We start from the raw sequence: 25,108 nt of genomic DNA on the forward strand, positions 1-25,108 counted from the left end.
CGTTACAACATACAATGTACATGTATCTACACGATACATCGTGATAATATATACAGGGAGCCTGCGTGAGAGTCTGAAAACCGACATAAACAGGTGAGTGTTAATCACCTTCTTGAATTTGGTAAGAGTTTTTGACTTCCTGGTTGCTATGGTGAACTATTCCACAAAGTGGCTGCTACCCTTACCAAGCCCCGGTTACCGTAAGTCATAGTACGAACGCCTACAACAAAGATTCTGTATCCGACCGCAGTGGTCGTGCCAGCTCGTTAAGGGTGACATGCTCCATTTATAGCCTTGAATTTATTGATGTATGTATGTCTCAACTTATTATCTTACGTATGAACCAAATATCTACAACATTTAAATACATACAAAACATATACAAGCACAGGCGTGCACCAACCATTGCATTAGATGAGCTATTAAGGGTAATATATATAGCAAAATAATGTTGAATTTCAAACACGAATTAATATATAAAAATGCACAAAAATAGTCATGTAATATACCAAATGTTTGTTAGGACATGTATGTTCTTACAATCACCAAGAATTTGCTGTAGATGCTATCAGTTTCTTCTATAGAGTTATATAAGACGTAGCATGGAATAATTCTGAGTCACAAAAATGACCAAACCTAGAAAATAAATACAAGTATCTATAGCACGGGATAGGAGTGTTTGTTTGGCCAGATTTTACTGTATGTACGTATAAACACTTATTTTGTTTTGACCTTGAAATGCAAATGGCGGTTGTGAATAATATTTCACAAATATGGCATAAAGCTAGGCATTGCAATCAATAAAAATGCTCCTATATCATACTTTTAAGACATCTGATCATAGTAAAAAGGACATTTTAAAGTCAAATTGTTAAACTGGTGAGTTTGTGGCCTCTTTCTGAAATAGGCATATTTTACCCCAAACTCAAAAGTTGAACATTTTATTCTAAAAGCAGTCTTCCGTAACAGGTCTAGAGTTCTTTATATTGTCTAATAGGATCATTTTTGATATTTGAAATACCCCCTTATATGCTATGTTTGTGTGATATCATTCACATTTGCATTTCAAGGTCAAAATAAAAACACTGTTTATATATATTATGAAGTAAAATCTGGTCAAATCAATGCTCCTATTTTGTGCTTTAGACACGACAAGGACTATTCTGTGTAATCTATGCGATACAAATGAACGAATTAAATCCCCCTGAAACTTGCATTTTTTGTTTGTTTTGGTGAAATGTACAAGCATCTTAACAAACTACATGTCAACAAGCAAGTCCCACGGTTTGTCATGATACATACTAAAAGTTCATCAAGTTATTTCTGTGACATTGCATCATAGTAGGAATTTATAGGCTGGTAAAATATCACTGTTTTGACTGGATTTGCTGTTTAGGGACCCCTTAAAGATTAGATTATTAGAGATGGATTTAATACCATTAAAAATAAATACATGAAATTAGATGGATTTTAACAAACACAGTCGCATCAATTACATATATACTCATTGTCACATATATTTCATCATTCACATGTGTACATAAAAATCTGAGTGTGGTCTCAATCGCACAGGTAGCCGAGGTAATGGATAAAACACTGGTGTGATGTGCTCCCTCTATCGAGTACAGGTGACCAGTGCAGCAGTGTTCTGGACCATGTGTAGGCGGTTAATTATCAGATACACCGAACAGCAAAATATTACTATAGTCTAACCTAGAAGTAACCGGTGAATATCTTACATACATCTGAGGTGATGAAAGGCCGGATACACCCAATGTTTCTGATTTGGTGATAACATGAACTTGTACCGGTAGTGCTTGCATGTTTTCTCCAATACAGAGAGCTATCGAAGTGTTCGCCAAGGTTTCTCACTGCTTGGATTGCCTCAATAGTTTGGACGCCAAGCTTTAGATGCAGATAAGGGCGAATTTGTTTTCTAAAAACTGGTTGTAGTTTGGTAACGGTTCTTGCAAACTTCCCATTTGTTTCATAAACTGGTTTCAAACATAGTTTGACCTTAAACCGGGGGTTTATTTTTGTTGCTGGCAAAGTAAAACTGGTTTGTTAACCAATCAAACTGTCCCGTGGTGTGGATAGTTCCGTTCCAAGAACAAGATGGCGGGTGTTACACTACTGGGGGATATACTCCAAGGGCTCGATGGATGTTCTCATTAACTACGATGACTGCATACTGTGTTTTAGAATTTCTTGAGAAGCCATGGTCATCCAGTGGACTGATGCTATTATATAAGGTACCACGGCATGTTTCATTTATTTATTTATTTATCTATTTGATGTTGGTTTTTTTAGTTTCGCTTTTATGTTTTGAAAATATGTATGCTAATCAGAACATCAAACGGTTCCTTTTTCATCTTTTTAAACTGGAAGAATGTGCTCTCTTGACAATGTAATTCGTTATAAGGAGAATTTTCTTATGCTGAGGGGGTATCAAAGTTTCCATGAATGAATGGAATGTCATTTTGAAAAATATAACTTTCCTTTGGTTTCTCAAGAGGTAACCAGCTTTGATGAAGAAAACGTTTTAAAACTAGTCTGAAACTAAACCAAAGCCTAAACCAGTTTCTTTCCAACATTGTCAACCTTTTAACGTGCTTCTACTTCTGGGGGAAGTTCTGTCGATTCCTGATTATGCTTGAACACATCGGAGTTCATCCAGGTACGGATGTCATTTAGACAGCTTTCTGGACTTGTAGTTATTGTGTCTCAGTTGTCTGGTGGTCTGATAATCATGTGCATTTGTATTTCATCGGCATATCAATTTAATATATTAAAGCGACATCACTGTAAATCATTTTTGTACTGTTTTTTATTATTACTATCATTCCATATGTATATTAAATATGTCACCTTATGAACAATAGACAATTGGACTTCGCTAAAGTACATAAAATGTGAATTAGTAATTATAGAAGGTGAAGATATCCTAACGCATGCGCCCAACACACCACACGTACACCTGTAAACAGAAATCGCCTCTCAATAAATCGGGATCGAATGAAAAGGGTTTCAGCGTCAGTCACAAAACAAAAGATGGCCAAATGAGCAAAAGAAATCCCTTAAACTTCGTTAGGGAAGCAACATATATAGCAGATGAGACCTGTTCATGCAGGCCGTGATTATCAGGACGATGTACATATTGTGCCGCATTTCCGGTGCGTGTGTACTGACAGACGAGGTAAACGTGTACGTATGGTTAGCTTTACCTGTTGTTTACACATATAGTTTGTTGCAATGCTGGGAATAAATGTCACTTTTTCAAAAAATGTTTATTGACTTTGAGTTATCAAGTAACACCTGCCACAACTACATGTACCACCAAATCTAGGTTTTACGTACTGTGTCTCCGCCTGCTTCATGTGTTCCAAAATGACTGACTCGTTTTCAAAACAGCCACGTGGTATTATCGGTGCTATATTTGAGAGGGTTTTACCGACTTAATCGTGTAGTCAAGCTGGACACTGGATATCGATGTGAATAAAACATGTACAATCAATAAAAAAAATCATGTTTTTCCCTCGTGATGTTTCTTTGAAATACGAAGCAGACTAGTCGTTAGATATATACGGTGAGTGCTATTATATATCTGTACTTCATCAAAATGGAACATTGGTCCTAGGATATCAAATTCAAAGTAACCTTTAGATTGAATCTACTGATCACTCCTATCCTGATTGAAATAAATTGGGACTTGGACAAGGCTACCACTGAATACTATTCCGTATTCTGATTGGATGAAAATGGATGCAATGTGTTTAGCAATTCTCTTTCAATACTGTTTTGGTAAAACAACACTGCATAAAATACCATTCGTCTCGGATTCCACATTCAGATATGTAGAAATATAAGTGCTGCTAACTGAATCAAAAATGTCAAGCGATGTTACAAGGGATGGTACTGTAGATGTATGTGATACACTAAAGTGATGTTACAAGGGATGATACTGTAGATGTGATACACTATAGTGATGTTACAAGGGATGATACTGTAGATGTGATACACTATAGTGATGTTACAAGGGATGATACTGTAGATGTGATACACTATAGTGATGTTACAAGGGATGATACTGTAGATGTGATACACTATAGTGATGTTACAAGGGATGATACTGTAGATGTGATACACACACTATAGCGATGTAACAAGGGATGATACTGTAGATGTGATACACTATAGCGATGTTACAAGGGATGATACTGTAGATGTGATACACACACTATAGCGATGTAACAAGAGATGATACTGGAGTGATACACTATAGTGATGTTACAAGGGATGATACTGTAGATGTGATACACTATAGTGATGTTACAAGGGATGATACTGTAGATGTGATACACACACTATAGTGATGTTACAAGGGTTGATACTGTAGATGTGATACGCACACTATAGTGATGTTACAAGGGATGATACTGTAGATGTGATACACTATAGTGATGTTACAAGAGATGATACTGTAGATGTGATACACTATAGTGATGTTACAAGGGATGATACTGTAGATGTGATACACTATAGCGATGTTACAAGGGTTGATACTGTAGATGTGATACACACACTATAGTGATGTTACAAGGGATGATACTGTAGATGTGATACACTATAGTGATGTTACAAGGGATGATACTGTAGATGTGATACACTTTAGTGATGTAACAAGGGATGATACTGTAGATGTGATACACTATAGTGATGTTACAAGGGATGATACTGTAGATGTGATACACTGTAGTGATGGTACAAGGGATGATACTGTAGATGTGATACACTATAGTGATGTTACAAGTGATAATGCTGTAGATGTGATACACTATAGCGATGTAACAAGGGATGATACTGTAGATGTGATACACACACTATAGTGATGTTACAAGGGATGATACTGTAGATGTGATACACACACTATAGCGATGTTACAAGGGTTGATACTGTAGATGAGATACACTATACCGATGTTACAAGGGATGATACTGTAGATGTGATACACTATAGCGATGTTACAAGGGATGATACTGTAGATGTGATACACTATAGTGATGTTACAAGTGATGATACTGTAGATGTGATACACTATAGCGATGTTACAAGGGATGATACTGTAGATGTGATACACTATAGTGATGTTACAAGAGATGATACTGTAGATGTGATACACTTTAGTGATGTTACAAGGGATGATACTGTAGATGTGATACACTATAGTGATGTTACAAGGGATGATACTGTAGATGTGATACGCTATAGTGATGGTACAAGGGATGATACTGTAGATGTGATACACTATAGTGATGTTACAAGGGATGATACTGTAGATGTGATACACTTTAGTGATGTTACAAGGGATGATACTGTAGATGTGATACACTACAGCGATGTTACAAGGGATGATACTGTAGATGTGATACACTATAGCGATGTTACAAGGGATGATACTGTAGATGTGATACACACACTATAGTGATGTTACAAGGGATGATACTGTAGATGTGATACACTATAGTGATGTTACAAGGGATGATACTGTAGATGTGATACGCTATAGTGATGTTACAAGGGATGATACTGTAGATGTGATACACTTTAGTGATGTTACAAGGGATGATACTGTAGATGTGATACACTACAGCGATGTTACAAGGGTTGATACTGTAGATGTGATGCACACACTATAGTGATGTTACAAGGGATGATACTGTAGATGTGATACACTATAGCGATGTTACAAGGGATGATACTGTAGATGTGATACACTATAGTGATGTTACAAGGGATGATACTGTAGATGTGATACACTATAGTGATGTAACAAGGGATGATACTGTAGATGTGATACACTATAGCGATGTTACAAGGGATGATACTGTAGATGTGATACACTATAGCGATGTTACAAGGGATGATACTGTAGATGTGATACACTATAGCGATGTTACAAGTGATGATACTGTAGATGTGATACACTATAGTGATGTAACAAGGGATGATACTGTAGATGTGATACACTATAGCGATGGTACAAGGGATGATACTGTAGATGTGATACACTATAGCGATGTTACAAGGGATGAACGAGTATAATGTGATACCTATAGTGATGTTTACAACGGATGATACTGTAGATGTGATACACTATAGCGATGTTACAAGGGATGATACTGTAGATGTGATACACTATAGCGATGGTACAAGGGATGATACTGTAGATGTGATACACTATAGCGATGTTACAAGGGATGATACTGTAGATGTGATACACTATAGCGATGTTACGAGGGATGACACTGTAGATGTGATACACTATAGTGATGTTACAAGGGATGATACTGTAGATGTGATACACTATAGTGATGTTACAAAGGTTGATACTGTAGATGTGATACACTATAGTGATGGTACAAGGGATGATACTGTAGATGTGATACACTATAGTGATGTTACAAGGGATGATACTGTAGATGTGATACACTATAGCGATGTTACAAGGGTTGATACTGTAGATGTGATACACTATAGCGATGTTACGAGGGATGACACTGTAGATGTGATACACTATAGTGATGTTACAAGGGATGATACTGTAGATGTGATCCACACACTATAGCGATGTTACAAGGGATGATACTGTAGATGTGATCCACACACTATAGTGATGTTACAAGGGATGATACTGTAGATGTGATACACTATAGCGATGTTACAAGGGATGATACTGTAGATGTGATACACTATAGTGATGTTACAAGGGATGATACTGTAGATGTGATACACTATAGTGATGTTACAAGGGATGATACTGTAGATGTGATACACTATAGCGATGTTACAAGGGACGATACTGTAGATGTGATACACACACTATAGTGATGTTACAAGGGATGATACTGTAGATGTGATACACACACTATAGTGATGTTACAAGGGATGATACTGTAGATGTGATACACTATAGTGATGTTACAAGGGATGATACTGTAGATGTGATACACACACTATAGTGATGTTACAAGGGATGATACTATAGATGTGATACACTATAGTGATGTAACAAGGGATGATACTGTAGATGTGATACACTATAGCGATATTACAAGGGATGATACTGTAGATGTGATACACTATAGTGATGTTACAAGGGATGATACTGTAGATGTTATACACTATAGTGATGTTACAAGGGATGATACTGTAGATGTGATACACTATAGCGATGTTACAAGGGACGATACTGTAGATGTGATACACTATAGCGATGTTACAAGAGATGATACGGTAGATGTGATCCACTATAGTGATGTTACAAGGGATGATACTGTAGATGTGATACACTATAGTGATGTTACAAGGGATGATACTGTAGATGTGATACACTATAGCGATGTTACAAGGGATGATACTGTAGATGTGATACACTATAGCGATGTTACAAGGATGATACTGTAGATGTGATACACTATAGTGATGTTACAAGGGACGATACTGTAGATGTGATACACTATAGTGATGTTACAAGGGATGCTACTGTAGATGTGATACACTATAGCGATGTTACAAGGGTTGATACTGTAGATGTGATACACTATAGTGATGTTACAAGGGATGATACTGTAGATGTGATACACTATAGTGATGTTACAAGGGATGATACTGTAGATCTGATACACTATAGTGATATTACAAGGGATGATACTGTAGATGTGATACACTATAGTGATGTTACAAGGGATGATACTGTAGATGTGATACACTATAGTGATGTTACAAGGGATGATACTGTAGATGTGATACACTATAGTGATGTTACAAGGGATGATACTGTAGATGTGATACACTATAGCGATGTTACAAGGGTGATACTGTAGATGTGTACCACACTATAGTGATGTTACAAGGGATGATACTGTAGATGTGATACACTTATAGTGATGTTACAAGGGATGATACTGTAGATGTGATACACTATAGTGATGTTACAAGGGATGATACTGTAGATGTGATACACTATAGTGATGTAACAAGGGATGATACTGTAGATGTGATACACTATAGTGATGTTACAAGGGATGATACTGTAGATGTGATACACTATAGCGATGTTACAAGGGATGATACTGTAGATGTGATACACTATAGCGATGTTACAAGGGATGATACTGTAGATGTGATACACTATAGTGATGTTACAAGGGATGATACTGTAGATGTGATACACTATAGCGATGTTACAAGGGATGATACTGTAGATGTGATACACTATAGTGATGTTACAAGTGATGATACTGTAGATGTGATACACTATAGTGATGTTACAAGGGTTGATACTGTAGATGTGATACACTATAGTGATGTTACAAGGGTTGATACTGTAGATGTGATACACTATAGCGATGTTACAAGGGATGATACTGTAGATGTGATACACTATAGTGATGTTACAAGGGATGATACTGTAGATGTGATACACACACTATAGTGATGTTACAAGGGTTGATACTGTAGATGTGATACACTATAGTGATGTTACAAGGGATGATACTGTAGATGTGATACACTATAGTGATGTTACAAGGGATGATACTGTAGATGTGATACACTATAGCGATGTTACAAGGGATGATACTGTAGATGTGATACACTATAGTGATGTTACAAGTGATGATACTGTAGATGTGATACACTATAGTGATGTTACAAGGGATGATACTGTAGATGTGATACACTATAGTGATGTTACAAGGATGATACTGTAGAATGTGATTTACACTATAGCTGATGTTACAAGTGATGATATCTGTAATGGATGTATGCATACAACTATAGCGATGTTACAAGTGACTGATACTGTAGATGTGATGCATACACTATAGTGATGTTACAAGTGATAATACTTAGATGTGATACACTATAGCGATGTTACAAGGGATGATACTGTAGATGTGATACACTATAGTGATGTTACAAGGGATGATACTGTAGATGTGATACACTATAGTGATGTTACAGGAGATGATACTGTAGATGTGATACACTATAGTGATGTACAAGGGATGATACTGTAGATGTGATACACTATAGTGATGTTACAAGGGATGATACTGTAGATGTGATACACTATAGTGATGTTACAAGGGATGATACTGTAGATGTGATACACTATAGTGATGTTACAAGGGATGATACTGTAGATGTGATACACTATAGTGATGTTACAAGGGATGATACTGTAGATGTGATACACTATAGTGATGTTACAAGGGATGATACTGTAGATGTGATACACTATAGTGATGTTACAAGGGACTGATACTGTAGATGTGATACACTATAGTGATGTTACAAGGGATGATACTGTAGATGTGATACACTATAGTGATGTTACAGGAGATGATACTGTAGATGTGATACACTATAGTGATGTTACAAGGGATGATACTGTAGATGTGATACACTATAGTGATGTTACAAGGGATGATACTGTAGATGTGATACACTATAGTGATGTTACAAGGGATGATACTGTAGATGTGATACACTATAGTGATGTTACAAGGGATGATACTGTAGATGTGATACACTATAGTGATGTTACAGGAGATGATACTGTAGATGTGATACACTATAGTGATGTTACAAGAGATGATACTGTAGATGTGATACACTATAGCGGTGTTACAAGGGATGATACTGTAGATGTGATACACTATAGTGATGTTACAAGGGATGATACTGTAGATGTGATACACTATAGTGATGTTACAAGGGATGATACTGTAGATGTGATACACTATAGTGATGTTACAAGGGATGATACTGTAGATGTGATACACTATAGCTGATGTTACAAGGGATTGATACTGTAGATGTGATACACTATAGTGATGTTACAAGGGATGATACTGTAGATGTGATACACTATAGTGATGTTACAAGGGATGATACTGTAGATGTGATACACTATAGTGATGTTACAAGGGATGATACTGTAGATGTGATACACTATAGTGATGTTACAAGGGATGATACTGTAGATGTGATACACTATAGTGATGTTACAAGGGATGATACTGTAGATGTGATACACTATAGTGATGTTACAAGGGATGATACTGTAGATGTGATACACTATAGCGATGTTACAAGGGACGATACTGTAGATGTGATACACTATAGTGATGTTACAAGGGATGATACTGTAGATGTGATACACTATAGTGATGTTACAAGGGATGATACTGTAGATGTGATACACTATAGTGATGTTACAAGGGATGATACTGTAGATGTGATACACTATAGTGATGTTACAAGGGATGATACTGTAGATGTGATACACTATAGTGATGTTACAAGGGATGATACTGTAGATGTGATACACTATAGCGATATTACAAGGGATGATACTGTAGATGTGATACACTATAGTGATGTTACAAGGGATGATACTGTAGATGTGATACACTATAGTGATGTTACAAGGGATGATACTGTAGATGTGATACACTATAGTGATGTTACAAGGGTTGATACTGTAGATGTGATACACTATAGTGATGTTACAAGGGATGATACTGTAGATGTGATACACTTTAGTGATGTTACAAGGGATGATACTGTAGATGTATGTGATACACTATAGTGATGTTACAAGGGATGATACTGTAGATGTGATACACTTTAGTGATGTTACAAGGGATGATACTGTAGATGTGATACACTATAGTGATGTTACAAGAGATGATACTGTAGATGTGATACACTATAGTGATGTTACAAGAGATGATACTGTAGATGTGATACACACACTATAGTGATGTTACAAGGGATGATACTGTAGATGTGATATACTATAGCGATGTTACAAGGGTTGATACTGTAGATGTGATACACTGTAGTGATGTTACAAGTGATGATACTGTAGATGTGATACACTATAGTGATGGTACAAGGGATGATACTGTAGATGTGATACACTTTAGTGATGTTACAAGGGATGATACTGTAGATGTGATACACTGTAGTGATGTTACAAGTGATGATACTGTAGATGTGATACACTATAGTGATGGTACAAGGGATGATACTGTAGATGTGATACACTATAGTGATATTACAAGGGATGATACTGTAGATGTGATACACACACTATAGCGATGTAACAAGGGATGATACTTAGATGTGATACACTATAGTGATGGTACAAGTGATACTACTTAGATGTGATACTTACAAAATGATGTTTAAGTAGTGTCAGGTCATTGAAACTGTTCTACTTTTGTAATTCTATAGGTAGCAATATTTTCTTTTCTATGAAAATCCCAGAAATCTGTTAAAACAATGCCAAGACGCTGTTAAGACAGTGTTAATAACATGTTAAGTCAAGTTAAGTCAATGTTAAGTCAGTGTTTAGACAATGTTAAATCAATGCTAAGACAATGTTAAGTTAATGTTACGTTAATGTTAAGTTAATGTTAAGACAATGTTAAGACAATGTTAAGACTGTGTTAAGACAATGTTAAGACAATGTTAAGACTGTGTTAAGACAATGTTAAGACAATGTTAAGACTGTGTTAAGACAATGTTAAGACAATTTTAAGACTGTGTTAAGACTGTGTTCAGACAATGTTAAGACAATGTTAAGACTGTGTTAAGACAATGTTAAGACAATGTTAAGACAATGTTAAGACAATGTTAAGACTGTGTTAAGACAATGTTAAAACAATGTTAAGACTGATTAAGAACAACGATAAGACTGTATTAAGACAATGTTTGTGTTAAGACAATATAAAGACAATGTTAAGACTGTGTTAAGACAATGTTAAGACTGTGTTAAGACAATGCAAAGACTGTTAAGACAATGTTTAAACAATGTTAAGACTGTGTTAAGACAATGTTAAAACAATGTTAAGACTGTGTTAAGACAATGTTAAGACTGTGTTAAGACAATGCTAAGACTTATTAAGACAATGCTAAGACTGTTAAGACAATGTTAAGACAATGTTAAGACTTTGTTAAGACAATGTTAAGACTGTGTTGAGACAATGTTTGTGTTAAGACAATGTTAAGACAATGTGAAGACTGTGTAAAGACAATGTTAAGACTGTTTGAGACAATGCTAAGACTGTGTTAAGACAATGTTAAGACTGTGTTGAGACCATGTGAAGACTGTGTAAAGACAATGTTAAGACTGTGTTGAGCCAATGCTAAGACTGTGTTAAGACAATGTTTAAACAATGTTAAGACTGTGTTAAGACAATGCTAAGACTGTGTTGAGACAATGTTTGTGTTAAGACAATGTTAAGACAATGTGAAGACTGTGTAAAGACAATGTTAAGACTGTTTGAGACAATGCTAAGACTGTGTTAAGACAATGTTAAGACTGTGTTGAGACCATGTGAAGACTGTGTAAAGACAATGTTAAGACTGTGTTGAGCCAATGCTAAGACTGTGTTAAGACAATGTTTAAACAATGTTAAGACTGTGTTAAGACAATGCTAAGACTGTGTTGAGACAATGTTTGTGTTAAGACAATGTTAAGACAATGTGAAGACTGTGTAAAGACAATGTTAAGACTGTTTGAGACAATGCTAAGACTGTGTTAAGACAATGTTAAGACTGTGTTGAGACCATGTGAAGACTGTGTAAAGACAATGTTAAGACTGTGTTGAGACAATGCTTAGACTGTGTTAAGACAATGTTTAAACAATGTTAAGACTGTATTAAGACAATGCTAAGACTGTGTTAAGACTGTGTTAAGACAATGCTAAGACTGTATTAAGACAATGCTAAGACTGTATTAAGACAATGCTGAAGTCCGAGGTTAGGACCAGATCATATGTTTTGATCAATGGTCACCCAGACGGACTCGGCGGTAAATTGTGGAGAAATTCACATGGAATGTCTGTGGTTGTCAAGTTCTCCACGTTGTCCTGTGTTCCCCGGAGTCGTGTGTCTCCGTCTGAGCTTTTATTCTTTGATGAATTCAGAAATGAGCGGGTGTCTGTTTATAATTTGTTTCCATTTGTTACAATATGACATGCTTCCTGAATTGAGAATAAGTCAATTATTTTTCCAAATCGATTTGTAATCATTGGACTGGCGCCAACTACACAACTCCGCACGTTTTCTCTCTCCTTACTCAACCAAGGCAAATTTATTTAAATCAATTTCATGTGAAATTGTCGAGAAGAGAATGATTGAGTTTTTCCTGTGGTACTTCATTTCAATATAATGTCATCAAATTTCCAGATGAATCTAGAAAGGTCGGCTTAAATTAATGAAAATACATTGTATAGCTCAAACATTGCGCATAGACATTTCTTCCTTAGCGTTATCCGGAAAAAAAACTTCTGTTCAGTGTGGATCTGCCTGACGCAACAACTGAGATAATGAAAGCTTGATAAGGGTGCCTCTGTATAGTGAAACCTTATTTAAACAACCTCGGGGTAGTAGGCAACATAATGTTACAACTCAAAAATATGTGTTTTGAAAAATACCACTAATCAAAGAACAATAAAATGCAACCGTATTTCTAGCGTAAAATTGATAAAAAGGAGGTAAATACGAACTCAAATATATTTTTCGTGGAGACCATTAACCTTGAATGACCTTGAGCAAGTACCAGGAGAGTAGGACCAGGTGTTCGGGAAGGGTTAGCGTGTGTTGAACTTCTGCTTAAAGAAAATTTCAACATTTCGTTTTCCTTTGACCAGAAGAAGAGGAAACATTGTAAGTCACAGATTCTGTCGTGTAAGGGTTTCTGTTATGAGAGCAGCTCTATTCTGGTTTGAAGGGACATCACGGTAGATTGTCTTTATTGATTGTAGGTGTTTTATACTCTTCCAGATACGTTTATATGCAATTCCGATATTCACAGTCGATTTCCAGTTTGGCCACGCGATTTATTTGAGAAACCCCTGCCAAATTTATCGCTGATAATATCACATATATGCCATGCATTACTGAATTTCTGAAACCGAGTCTCTGTGATCCTATCGTCTTGTAAATGCACACTGTCCCGATTGCTGCGGAAGGTGTTTTTTTTTAACAGTTCCCATTCGTCATGCGGCTATTGGAGAGGGGGGGGGGGGGGGGGGGGGGTCCGTTTGGCCGTCATTCGCTCTGTGCGTATCGCTGTATCCTTTTCAATCGCGGCCCATTCAAACGGAAGATATTTTTGTTTACAACTAAGATGGTATGTTGTGCACAAGCGTAACTAACCATATATGACGCAAAATAGACTGTTGGTCAACAGCAGCGATTTCCCTTTTATAATTGGTAATTTCTTAATAAACATATTTCATCGAAAATCAAATGTCATTGTTTGTGCAAACATAAGGAGGAAAACAGTGGAATCATTTTTTTTTCTGTGATTTCGCTTTAATAGACGAACTGTGCATAACTTTAGAAACAAATGGACTGAACGATGGCTTCTTGCAAAGCTGGTAGTCACAACAAAACACCTTACAAGATTGACTGGACGTTTGGAGAACATAGTGTATCACCAAGTCTTGTCGTATGTACGTGTTAGCGACTGTAGAACTACTTTAGAGTTACTACGCCCCGGATGCTAATGTGTATTGCCATCTCTTTAATCTTATATACCGTGATAATAAGTATTTACTCATTCTAATAAAGCCATATATATACATGACCATTACACTCGTGAATATTTAACATTTGTTTAAAGTGTTTTTCGATCAGACAAAGGTAGAAATATATTAAATATGTACCTTATTGAAGTATTGATACTCCATTCGCGTCCCGTGCTGCCTATGGCGTGTCCTAGAAGTAAACTTAGACCAATAAAGTTATCTATTTAGCGTCGTGTTAATTAGTTACAATGCCGACTCGGGGTTATTGCGCTTTTAATTTGAGCTGTCCACGAATAGATTAATTTTCAAAAAGGAGTAGTGCTATTTTTACGCCCAGAAATTGAAATAAGCTGACGACACAACTATTCTTTTCGTGAAAACAATAACATAGGTTTTACTGTGATTATCTATACCGAAACACTTTGGTGTACTCGGGCGCTTTGTGTCCATCGCTAGCAGAGATCCATCTTGGATTGACCAACCTGTTCTCTCTACTTTCCGGTGTTAATCCATCACCATTTAAGATAGACATATCTGTACACGGGCTGACCAGTATTTATGTACTGTCGTGTCCATCATACTGACCGCCCCATCGGAGGTCAGATCAGTTACAGTCACCCCACATACAGATCGATCAACACGGTCATCAGCGTTTAAGCCATTACCCATCGGTCACCGGGTTTAATGAAATGGCTGTCATTACGGTTCCAGAATTGCTTTTGTGTTCTGGGAAGTGTTCTAGATGTCACCAAACTTATACTATCTACTCCAATATGATAAGTTGTCATGGCTCAGATATTTAGAATAAGTATACGAAAATTTAAGGGAACGTTGCTTGTATGTATTATCATAGTCTGGCCGACTGTAAGGTATAACGTGGTAATAAGGGAGGCTATTCCAGCATGTCTACAGACCGAGTACAATGGTGCCTATACTTTATCGACGGTAAGGCCATGGTGACAGGTTAAACCAATTCACGTGTTTCTGGTCTCCCAAACATCTCCATTTTATTGATTAATTCTCCTTTATCATTCCAGCTCGTGAACAGTAACGCTATATTTTTGTGGGGTTATAATACCATTAGCGGTAGAGAAAGCTGTAAGAAAACCAACGACATTTTTTGTCGGTCGCCAGCAAATCAGCGGGAACTATTGCACTTGTCCCTCTGAAAAATAGCTTATTTAGGACCCGCAACTTAAGTACATTGATTTCAGCATGTGTTGACAGAGAAATGAAAGTATCACAAGCGTCGAGATGACTTCGATCGATTACCTGCCATGTCTCCTTATATGGAAGGTAATTCCGGTCGGGATTAAATGGAAACTTTATACAATATATGCTCAAACTGAACACTATCAAATTAATGTAATGTTTTCTGCGTGTCTGAAGGCAATATAACAGACATATATGAGGATGTGCCTGGCTCGTGGTGAACTTAAAAACACGTCATCGACCAAAATAAAGATGACGTTAAGAATAAGATATGCCGGTGTGTCAAAGTTGATGAACTTGAGCATGTTTACAGCGGGATGTGGGCTCTAAAGCTACCATAACGTTAATTGTCCTCTAGTGAACAGATCAGAATCAATCTGTTAAGATGTAAAGCAGCGTTAGCGTGGTGTCATTCAAAGCGACACTTTATAATCTTAGATGTGCTATTCAAAAGATTCACAATATTTTTTTTTCTTGCGTTGAACGATAGACTGTCTGGGAAGGATAAACATCACTCTACTCTCAATCAGTAAACACTCAGTGTTGTGTTGTTGTCGGTCGTACCCTCAATCAGTAAACACGCAGTGTTGTGTTGTTGTCGGTCGTACCCTCAATCAGTAAACACGCAGTGTTGTGTTGTTGTCGGTCGTGCCCTCAATCAGTAAACACGCAGTGTTGTGTTGTTGTCGGTCGTGCCGTCAATCAGTAAACACGCAGTGTTGTGTTGTTGTCGGTCGTACCCTCAATCAGTAAACACCCATTGTTGTATTGTTGTCGGTCGTACCCGCAATCAGTAAACACGCAGTGTTGTGTTGTTCTTAGTCGTGCCCTCAATCGGTAAACACCCAGTGTTGTGTTGTTCTCGGTCGTGACCCCAATCAGTAAACACGCAGTGTTGTGTTGTTGTCGGTCGTGCCCTCAATCAGTAAACACACAGCGTTATGTTGTTGTCGGTCGTGACCTCAATCAGTCAACACGCAGTTTTGTGTTGTTCTCAGTCGTGCCCTCAATCAGTAAACACGCAGTGTTGTGTTGTTGTCGGTCGTGACCTCAATCAGTAAACACCCAGTGTTGTATTGTCGGTCGTACTCTCAATCAGTAAACACCCAGTGTTGTGTTGTCGGTCGTACTCTCAATCAGTAAACACGCAGTGTTGTGTTGTCGGTCGTACTCTCAATCAGTAAACACCCAGTGTTGTGTTGTTGTCGGTCGTACTATCAATCAGTAAACACCCAGTGTTGTGTTGTTGTCGGTCGTGCCCTCAATCAGTAAACACGCAGTGTTGTGTTGTTGTCGGTCGTTCTCTCAATCAGTAAACACGCAGTGTTGTGTTGTTGTCGGTCGTACTCTCAATCAGTAAACACGCAGTGTTGTGTTGTTCTCAGTCGTGCCCTCAATCAGTAAACACGCAGTGTTGTGTTGTTGTCGGTCGTTCTCTCAATCAGTAAACACGCAGTGTTGTGTTGTTGTCGGTCGTACTCTCAATCAGTAAACACGCAGTGTTGTGTTGTTGTCGGTCGTACTCTCAATCAGTAAACACGCAGTGTTGTGTTGTTGTCGGTCGTACTCTCAATCAGTAAACACCCAGTGTTGTGTTTGTCGGTCGTGCCCTCAATCAGTAAACACGCAGTGTTGTGTTGTTGTCGGTCGTGCCCTCAATCAGTTAACACCCAGTGTTGTGTTGTTCTCAGTCGTACCCTCAATCAGTAAACACGCAGTGATGTGTTGTTCTCAGTCGTGCCCTCAATCAGTAACACGCAGTGTTGTGTTGTTGTCGGTCGTTCTCTCAATCAGTAAACACGCAGTGTTGTGTTGTTGTCGGTCGTTCTCTCAATCAGTAAACACGCAGTGTTGTGTTGTTGTCGGTCGTGCCCTCAATCAGTAAACACGCAGTGTTGTGTTGTTGTCGGTCGTGCCCTCAATCAGTAAACACGCAGTGTTGTGTTGTTGTCGGTCGTACTATCAATCAGTAAACACGCAGTGTTGTGTTGTTGTCGGTCGTGCCCTCAATCAGTAAACACGCAGTGTTGTGTTGTTGTCGGTCCTACCCTCAATCAGTCAACACGCAGTGTTGTGTTGTTGTCGGTCGTGCCCTCAATCAGTAAACACGCAGTGATGTGTTGTTCTCAGTCGTGCCCTCAATCAGTAAACACGCAGTGTTGTGTTGTTGTCGGTCGTTCTCTCAATCAGTAAACACGCAGTGTTGTGTTGTTGTCGGTCGTACTCTCAATCAGTAAACACGCAGTGTTGTGTTGTTGTCGGTCGTACTCTCAATCAGTAAACACGCAGTGTTGTGTTGTTGTCGGTCGTACTCTCAATCAGTAAACACCCAGTGTTGTGTTGTTGTCGGTCGTGCCCTCAATCAGTAAACACGCAGTGATGTGTTGTTCTCAGTCGTGCCCTCAATCAGTAAACACGCAGTGTTGTGTTGTTGTCGGTCGTTCTCTCAATCAGTAAACACGCAGTGTTGTGTTGTTGTCGGTCGTGCCCTCAATCAGTAAACACGCAGTGATGTGTTGTTCTCAGTCGTGCCCTCAATCAGTAAACACGCAGTGTTGTGTTGTTGTCGGTCGTACTCTCAATCAGTAAACACGCAGTGTTGTGTTGTTGTCGGTCGTACTCTCAATCAGTAAACACGCAGTGTTGTGTTGTTGTCGGTCGTACTCTCAATCAGTAAACACGCAGTGTTGTGTTGTTGTCGGTCGTGCCCTCAATCAGTAAACACGCAGTGATGTGTTGTTCTCAGTCGTGCCCTCAATCAGTAAACACGCAGTGTTGTGTTGTTGTCGGTCGTACTCTCAATCAGTAAACACGCAGTGTTGTGTTGTTGTCAGTCGTGCCCTCAATCAGTAAACACGCAGTGTTGTGTTGTTCTCAGTCGTGCCCTCAATCAGTAAACACGCAGTGTTGTGTTGTTGTCGGTCGTACTCTCAATCAGTAAACACGCAGTGTTGTGTTGTTCTCAGTCGTGCCCTCAATCAGTAAACACGCAGTGTTGTGTTGTTGTCGGTCGTACTCTCAATCAGTAAACACGCAGTGTTGTGTTGTTGTCGGTCGTACTCTCAATCAGTAAACACGCAGTGATGTGTTGTTCTCAGTCGTGCCCTCAATCAGTAAACACGCAGTGTTGTGTTGTTGTCGGTCGTTCTCTCAATCAGTAAACACGCAGTGTTGTGTTGTTCTCAGTCGTGCCCTCAATCAGTAAACACGCAGTGTTGTGTTGTTGTCGGTCGTACTCTCAATCAGTAAACACGCAGTGTTGTGTTGTTGTCGGTCGTACTCTCAATCAGTAAACACGCAGTGTTGTGTTGTTGTCGGTCGTACTCTCAATCAGTAAACACGCAGTGTTGTGTTGTTGTCGGTCGTACTCTCAATCAGTAAACACCCAGTGTTGTGTTGTTGTCGGTCGTGCCCTCAATCAGTAAACACGCAGTGATGTGTTGTTCTCAGTCGTGCCCTCAATCAGTAAACACGCAGTGTTGTGTTGTTGTCGGTCGTTCTCTCAATCAGTAAACACGCAGTGTTGTGTTGTTGTCGGTCGTGCCCTCAATCAGTAAACACGCAGTGATGTGTTGTTCTCAGTCGTGCCCTCAATCAGTAAACACGCAGTGTTGTGTTGTTGTCGGTCGTTCTCTCAATCAGTAAACACGCAGTGTTGTGTTGTTCTCAGTCGTGCCCTCAATCAGTAAACACGCAGTGTTGTGTTGTTGTCGGTCGTACTCTCAATCAGTAAACACGCAGTGTTGTGTTGTTGTCGGTCGTTCTCTCAATCAGTAAACACGCAGTGTTGTGTTGTTGTCGGTCGTACTCTCAATCAGTAAACACGCAGTGTTGTGTTGTTGTCGGTCGTACTCTCAATCAGTAAACACGCAGTGTTGTGTTGTTGTCGGTCGTACTCTCAATCAGTAAACACCCAGTGTTGTGTTGTTGTCGGTCGTACTCTCAATCAGTAAACACGCAGTGTTGTGTTGTTGTCGGTCGTACTCTCAATCAGTAAACACGCAGTGTTGTATTGTTGTCGGTCGTGCCCTCAATCAGTAAACACGCAGTGTTGTGTTGTTGTCGGTCGTGCCCTCAATCAGTAAACACGCAGTGTTGTGTTGTTGTCGGTCGTGCCCTCAATCAGTAAACACGCAGTGTTGTGTTGTTCTCGGCCGTACTCTCAATCAGTTAACACGCAGTGTTGTGTTGTTGTCGGTCGTACTCTCAATCAGTAAACACGCAGTGTTGTATTGTTGTCGGTCGTGCCCTCAATCAGTAAACACGCAGTGTTGTGTTGTTGTCGGTCGTACTCTCAATCAGTAAACACGCAGTGTTGTGTTGTTGTCGGTCGTGCCCTCAATCAGTAAACACGCAGTGTTGTGTTGTTGTCGGTCGTACTATCAATCAGTAAACACGCAGTGTTGTGTTGTTGTCGGTCGTGCCCTCAATCAGTAAACACGCAGTGTTGTGTTGTTGTCGGTCGTACTATCAATCAGTAAACACGCAGTGTTGTGTTGTTGTCGGTCGTGCCCTCAATCAGTAAACACGCAGTGTTGTGTTGTTGGCGGTCGTGCCCTCAATCAGTAAACACGCAGTGTTGTATTGTTGTCGGTCGTGCCCTCAATCAGTAAACACGCAGTGTTGTGTTGTTGTCGGTCGTGACCTCAATCAGTAAACACGCAGTGTTATGTTGTTCTCGGTCGTGCCCTCAATCAGTAAACACGCAGTGTTGTGTTGTTGTCGGTCGTTCTCTCAATCAGTAAACACGCAGTGTTGTGTTGTTGTCGGTCGTTCTCTCAATCAGTAAACACGCAGTGTTGTATTGTTGTCGGTCGTGCCCTCAATCAGTAAACACGCAGTGTTGTGTTGTTGTCGGTCGTGACCTCAATCAGTAAACACGCAGTGTTATGTTGTTCTCGGTCGTGCCCTCAATCAGTAAACACGCAGTGTTGTGTTGTTGTCGGTCGTGCCCTCAATCAGTAAACACGCAGTGTTGTGTTGTTGTCGGTCGTACTATCAATCAGTAAACACGCAGTGTTGTGTTGTTGTCGGTCGTGACCTCAATCAGTAAACACGCAGTGTTATGTTGTTGTCGGTCGTACCCTCAATCAGTAAACACGCAGTGTTGTGTTGTTGTCAGTCGTGCCCTCAATCAGTAAACACGCAGTGTTGTGTTGTTGTCAGTCGTGCCCTCAATCAGTAAACACGCAGTGTTGTGTTGTTCTCGGTGGTCGTGCCCTATATCAGTCAACACGCAGTGTTGTGTTGTTGTCGGTCGTTCTCTCAATCAGTAAACACGCAGTGTTGTGTTGTTGGCGGTCGTGCCCTCAATCAGTAAACACGCAGTGTTGTGTTGTTCTCAGTCGTGCTCTCAATCAGTAAACACGCAGTGTTGTGTTGTTGTCGGTCGTGCCCTCAATCAGTAAACACGCAGTGTTGTGTTGTTGTCGGTCGTGTCATCAATCAGTAAACACGCAGTGTTGTGTTGTTGTCGGTCGTACTCTCAATCAGTAAACACGCAGTGTTGTGTTGTTGTCGGTCGTGCCCTCAATCAGTAAACACGCAGTGTTGTGTTGTTGTCGGTCGTGTCATCAATCAGTAAACACGCAGTGTTGTGTTGTTGGCGGTCGTGCCCTCAATCAGTAAACACGCAGTGTTGTGTTGTTCTCAGTCGTGCCCTCAATCAGTAAACACGCAGTGTTGTGTTGTTCTCGGTCGTACTCTCAATCAGTAAACACGCAGTGTTGTGTTGTTGTCGGTCGTGTCATCAATCAGTAAACACGCAGTGTTGTGTTGTTGTCGGTCGTGCCCTCAATCAGTAAACACGCAGTGTTGTGTTGTTCTCGGTCGTACCCTCAATCAGTAAACACGCAGTGTTGTGTTGTTGTCGGTCGTGTCATCAATCAGTAAACACGCAGTGTTGTGTTGTTGTCGGTCGTGACCTCAATCAGTAAACACGCAGTGTTGTGTTGTTGTCGGTCGTGTCATCAATCAGTAAACACCCAGTGTTGTGTTGTTGTCGGTCGTTCTCTCAATCAGTTAATACGCAGTGTTGTGTTGTTGTCGGTCGTACTCTCAATCAGTAAACACGCAGTGTTGTGTTGTTCTCAGTCGTACTATCAATCAGTAAACACGCAGTGTTGTGTTGTTGTCGGTCGTACTCTCAATCAGTAAACACGCAGTGTTGTGTTGTTCTCAGTCGTACTATCAATCAGTAAACACGCAGTGTTGTGTTGTTGTGGGTCGTACCCTCAATCAGTAAACACGCAGTGTTGTGTTGTTGTCAGTCGTACTCTCAATCAGTAAACACGCAGTGTTGTGTTGTTGTCGGTCGTGTCATCAATCAGTAAACACGCAGTGTTGTGTTGTTGTCGGTCGTACTCTCAATCAGTAAACACGCAGTGTTGTGTTGTTCTCAGTCGTACTATCAATCAGTAAACACGCAGTGTTGTGTTGTTGTGGGTCGTACCCTCAATCAGTAAACACGCAGTGTTGTGTTGTTGTCAGTCGTACTCTCAATCAGTAAACACGCAGTGTTGTGTTGTTGTCGGTCGTGTCATCAATCAGTAAACACGCAGTGTTGTGTTGTTGTCGGTCGTGCCCTCAATCAGTCAACACGCAGTGTTGTGTTGTTCTCGGTCGTGCCCTCAATCAGTAAACACGCAGTGTTGTGTTGTTCTCGGTCGTGCCCTCAATCAGTCAACACGCAGTGTTGTGTTGTTCTCGGTCGTGCCCTCAATCAGTAAACACGCAGTGTTGTGTTGTTCTCGGTCGTGCCCTCAATCAGTCAACACGCAGTGTTGTGTTGTTGTCGGTCGTACTCTCAATCAGTCAACACGCAGTGTTGTGTTGTTCTCGGTCGTGACCTCAATCAGTCAACACGCAGTGTTGTGTTGTTGTCGGTCGTACTCTCAATCAGTAAACACGCAGTGTTGTGTTGTTGTCGGTCGTACTCTCAATCAGTAAACACGCAGTGTTGTGTTGTTGTCGGTCGTGCCCTCAATCAGTAAACACGCAGTGTTGTGTTGTTGTCGGTCGTACTCTCAATCAGTAAACACGCAGTGTTGTGTTGTTGTCGGTCGTACTCTCAATCAGTAAACACACAGTGTTGTGTTGTTGTGGGTCGTACCCTCAATCAGTAAACACGCAATGTTGTGTTGTTGTCAGTCGTACTCTCAATCAGTAAACACGCAGTATTGTGTTGTTCTCAGTCGTGCCCTCAATCAGTAAACACGCAGTGTTGTGTTGTTGTCGGTCGTACTCTCAATCAGTAAACACGCAGTGTTGTGTTGTTGTCGGTCGTGCCCTCAATCAGTAAACACGCAGTGTTTTGTTGTCGGTCGTGACCTCAATCAGTAAACACGCAGTGTTGTGTTGTTCTCGGTCGTGCCCTCAATCAGTAAACACGCAGTGTTGTGTTGTTCTCGGTCGTACTCTCAATCAGTAAACACGCAGTGTTGTGTTGTTCTCAGTCGTGCCCTCAATCAGTAAACACGCAGTGTTGTGTTGTTGTCGGTCGTGCCCTCAATCAGTAAACACACAGCGTTATGTTGTTGTCGGTCGTGACCTCAATCAGTCAACACGCAGTGTTGTGTTGTTGTCGGTCGTGACCTCAATCAGTAAACACGCAGTGTTGTGTTGTTCTCGGTCGTACTCTCAATCAGTAAACACCCAGTGTTGTGTTGTTGGCGGTCGTGCCCTCAATCAGTAAACACCCAGTGTTGTGTTGTTGTCGGTCGTACTCTTAATCAGTAAACACGCAGTGTTGTGTTGTTCTCAGTCGTGCCCTCAATCAGTAAACACGCAGTGTTGTGTTGTTGTCGGTCGTGCCCTCAATCAGTAAACACGCAGTGTTGTGTTGGTGCCGGTCGTACTCTCAATCAGTTAATACGCAGTGTTGTGTTGTTGTCGGTCGTGCCCTCAATCAGTAAACACCCAGTGTTGTGTTGTTGGCGGTCGTGCCCTCAATCAGTAAACACGCAGTGTTGTGTTGTTCTCAGTCGTGCCCTCAATCAGTAAACACGCAGTGTTGTGTTGTTGTCGGTCGTGACCTCAATCAGTAAACACGCAGTGTTGTGTTGTTGTCGGTCGTGCCCTCAATCAGTAAACACGCAGTGTTGTGTTGTTGTCGGTCGTACTCTCAATCAGTAAACACGCAGTGTTGTGTTGTTCTCGGCCGTACTCTCAATCAGTTAACACGCAGTGTTGTGTTGTTCTCGGCCGTACTCTCAATCAGTAAACACCCAGTGTTGTGTTGTTGTCGGTCGTGCCCTCAATCAGTAAACACGCAGTGTTGTGTTGGTGCCGGTCGTGACCTCAATCAGTAAACACGCAGTGTTGTGTTGTTGTCGGTCGTGCCCTCAATCAGTAAACACGCAGTGTTGTGTTGTTGTCGGTCGTGCCCTCAATCAGTAAACACGCAGTGTTGTGTTGTTGTCGGTCGTACTCTCAATCAGTAAACACGCAGTGTTGTGTTGTTCTCGGTTGTGCCCTCAATCAGTAAACACGCAGTGTTGTGTTGTTCTCGGTCGTGCCCTCAATCAGTAAACACGCAGTGTTGTGTTGTTGTCGGTCGTGCCCTCAATCAGTAAACACCCAGTGTTGTGTTTGTTGTCAGTCGTACTCTCAATCAGTAAACACGCAGTGTTGTGTTGTTGTCGGTCGTGCCCTCAATCAGTAAACACGCAGTGTTGTGTTGTTGTCGGTCGTACTCTCAATCAGTTAACACGCAGTGTTGTGTTGTTGTCGGTCGTGCCCTCAATCAGTAAACACGCAGTATTCTGTTGTTGTCGGTCGTGCCCTCAATCAGTAAACACGCAGTGTTGTGTTGTTCTCAGTCGTGCCCTCAATCAGTAAACACGCAGTGTTGTGTTGTTGTCGGTCGTGCCCTCAATCAGTAAACACGCAGTGTTGTGTTGTTCTCGGTCGTGACCTCAATCAGTAAACACGCAGTGTTGTGTTGTTCTCAGTCGTGCCCTCAATCAGTAAACACGCAGTGTTGTGTTGTTTTCGGTCGTACTCTCAATCAGTAAACACGCAGTGTTGTGTTGTTGTCGGTCGTCCCCCCAATCAGTAAACACGCAGTATTCTGTTGTTGTCGGTCGTGCCCTCAATCAGTAAACACGCAGTGTTGTGTTGTTCTCAGTCGTGCCCTCAATCAGTAAACACGCAGTGTTGTGTTGTTGTCGGTCGTGCCCTCAATCAGTAAACACCCAGTGTTGTGTTGTTGTCGGTCGTGCTCTCAATCAGTAAACACGCAGTGTTGTGTTGTTGGCGGTCGTACTCTCAATCAGTTAATACGC

The 25,108-nt window shown here is 40.3% G+C and overlaps 1 protein-coding gene across 3 annotated transcripts in view; it reads left to right on the forward strand.

Annotated features, from left to right (window-relative positions):
- LOC117325572 overlaps positions 1–25,108 on the forward strand; it is a 78,930-nt gene that overhangs the window by 27,513 nt on the left and 26,309 nt on the right. Inside the window, exon 1 of one of the 3 annotated variants that reach the window (XM_033881900.1) lies at positions 1,901–2,252. The exons of the other annotated variants lie outside the window; for them this stretch is intronic. The gene's annotated coding sequence lies outside the window, so the exon portion shown is untranslated. Of the gene's footprint in view, positions 1–1,900; positions 2,253–25,108 lie in introns of those variants that run through there. 3 annotated transcript variants of the gene reach the window in all.

This window comes from Pecten maximus, chromosome 4, assembly GCF_902652985.1.
Source record: "Pecten maximus chromosome 4, xPecMax1.1, whole genome shotgun sequence".
Classification (NCBI taxonomy): Eukaryota; Metazoa; Mollusca; class Bivalvia; order Pectinida; family Pectinidae; genus Pecten; species Pecten maximus.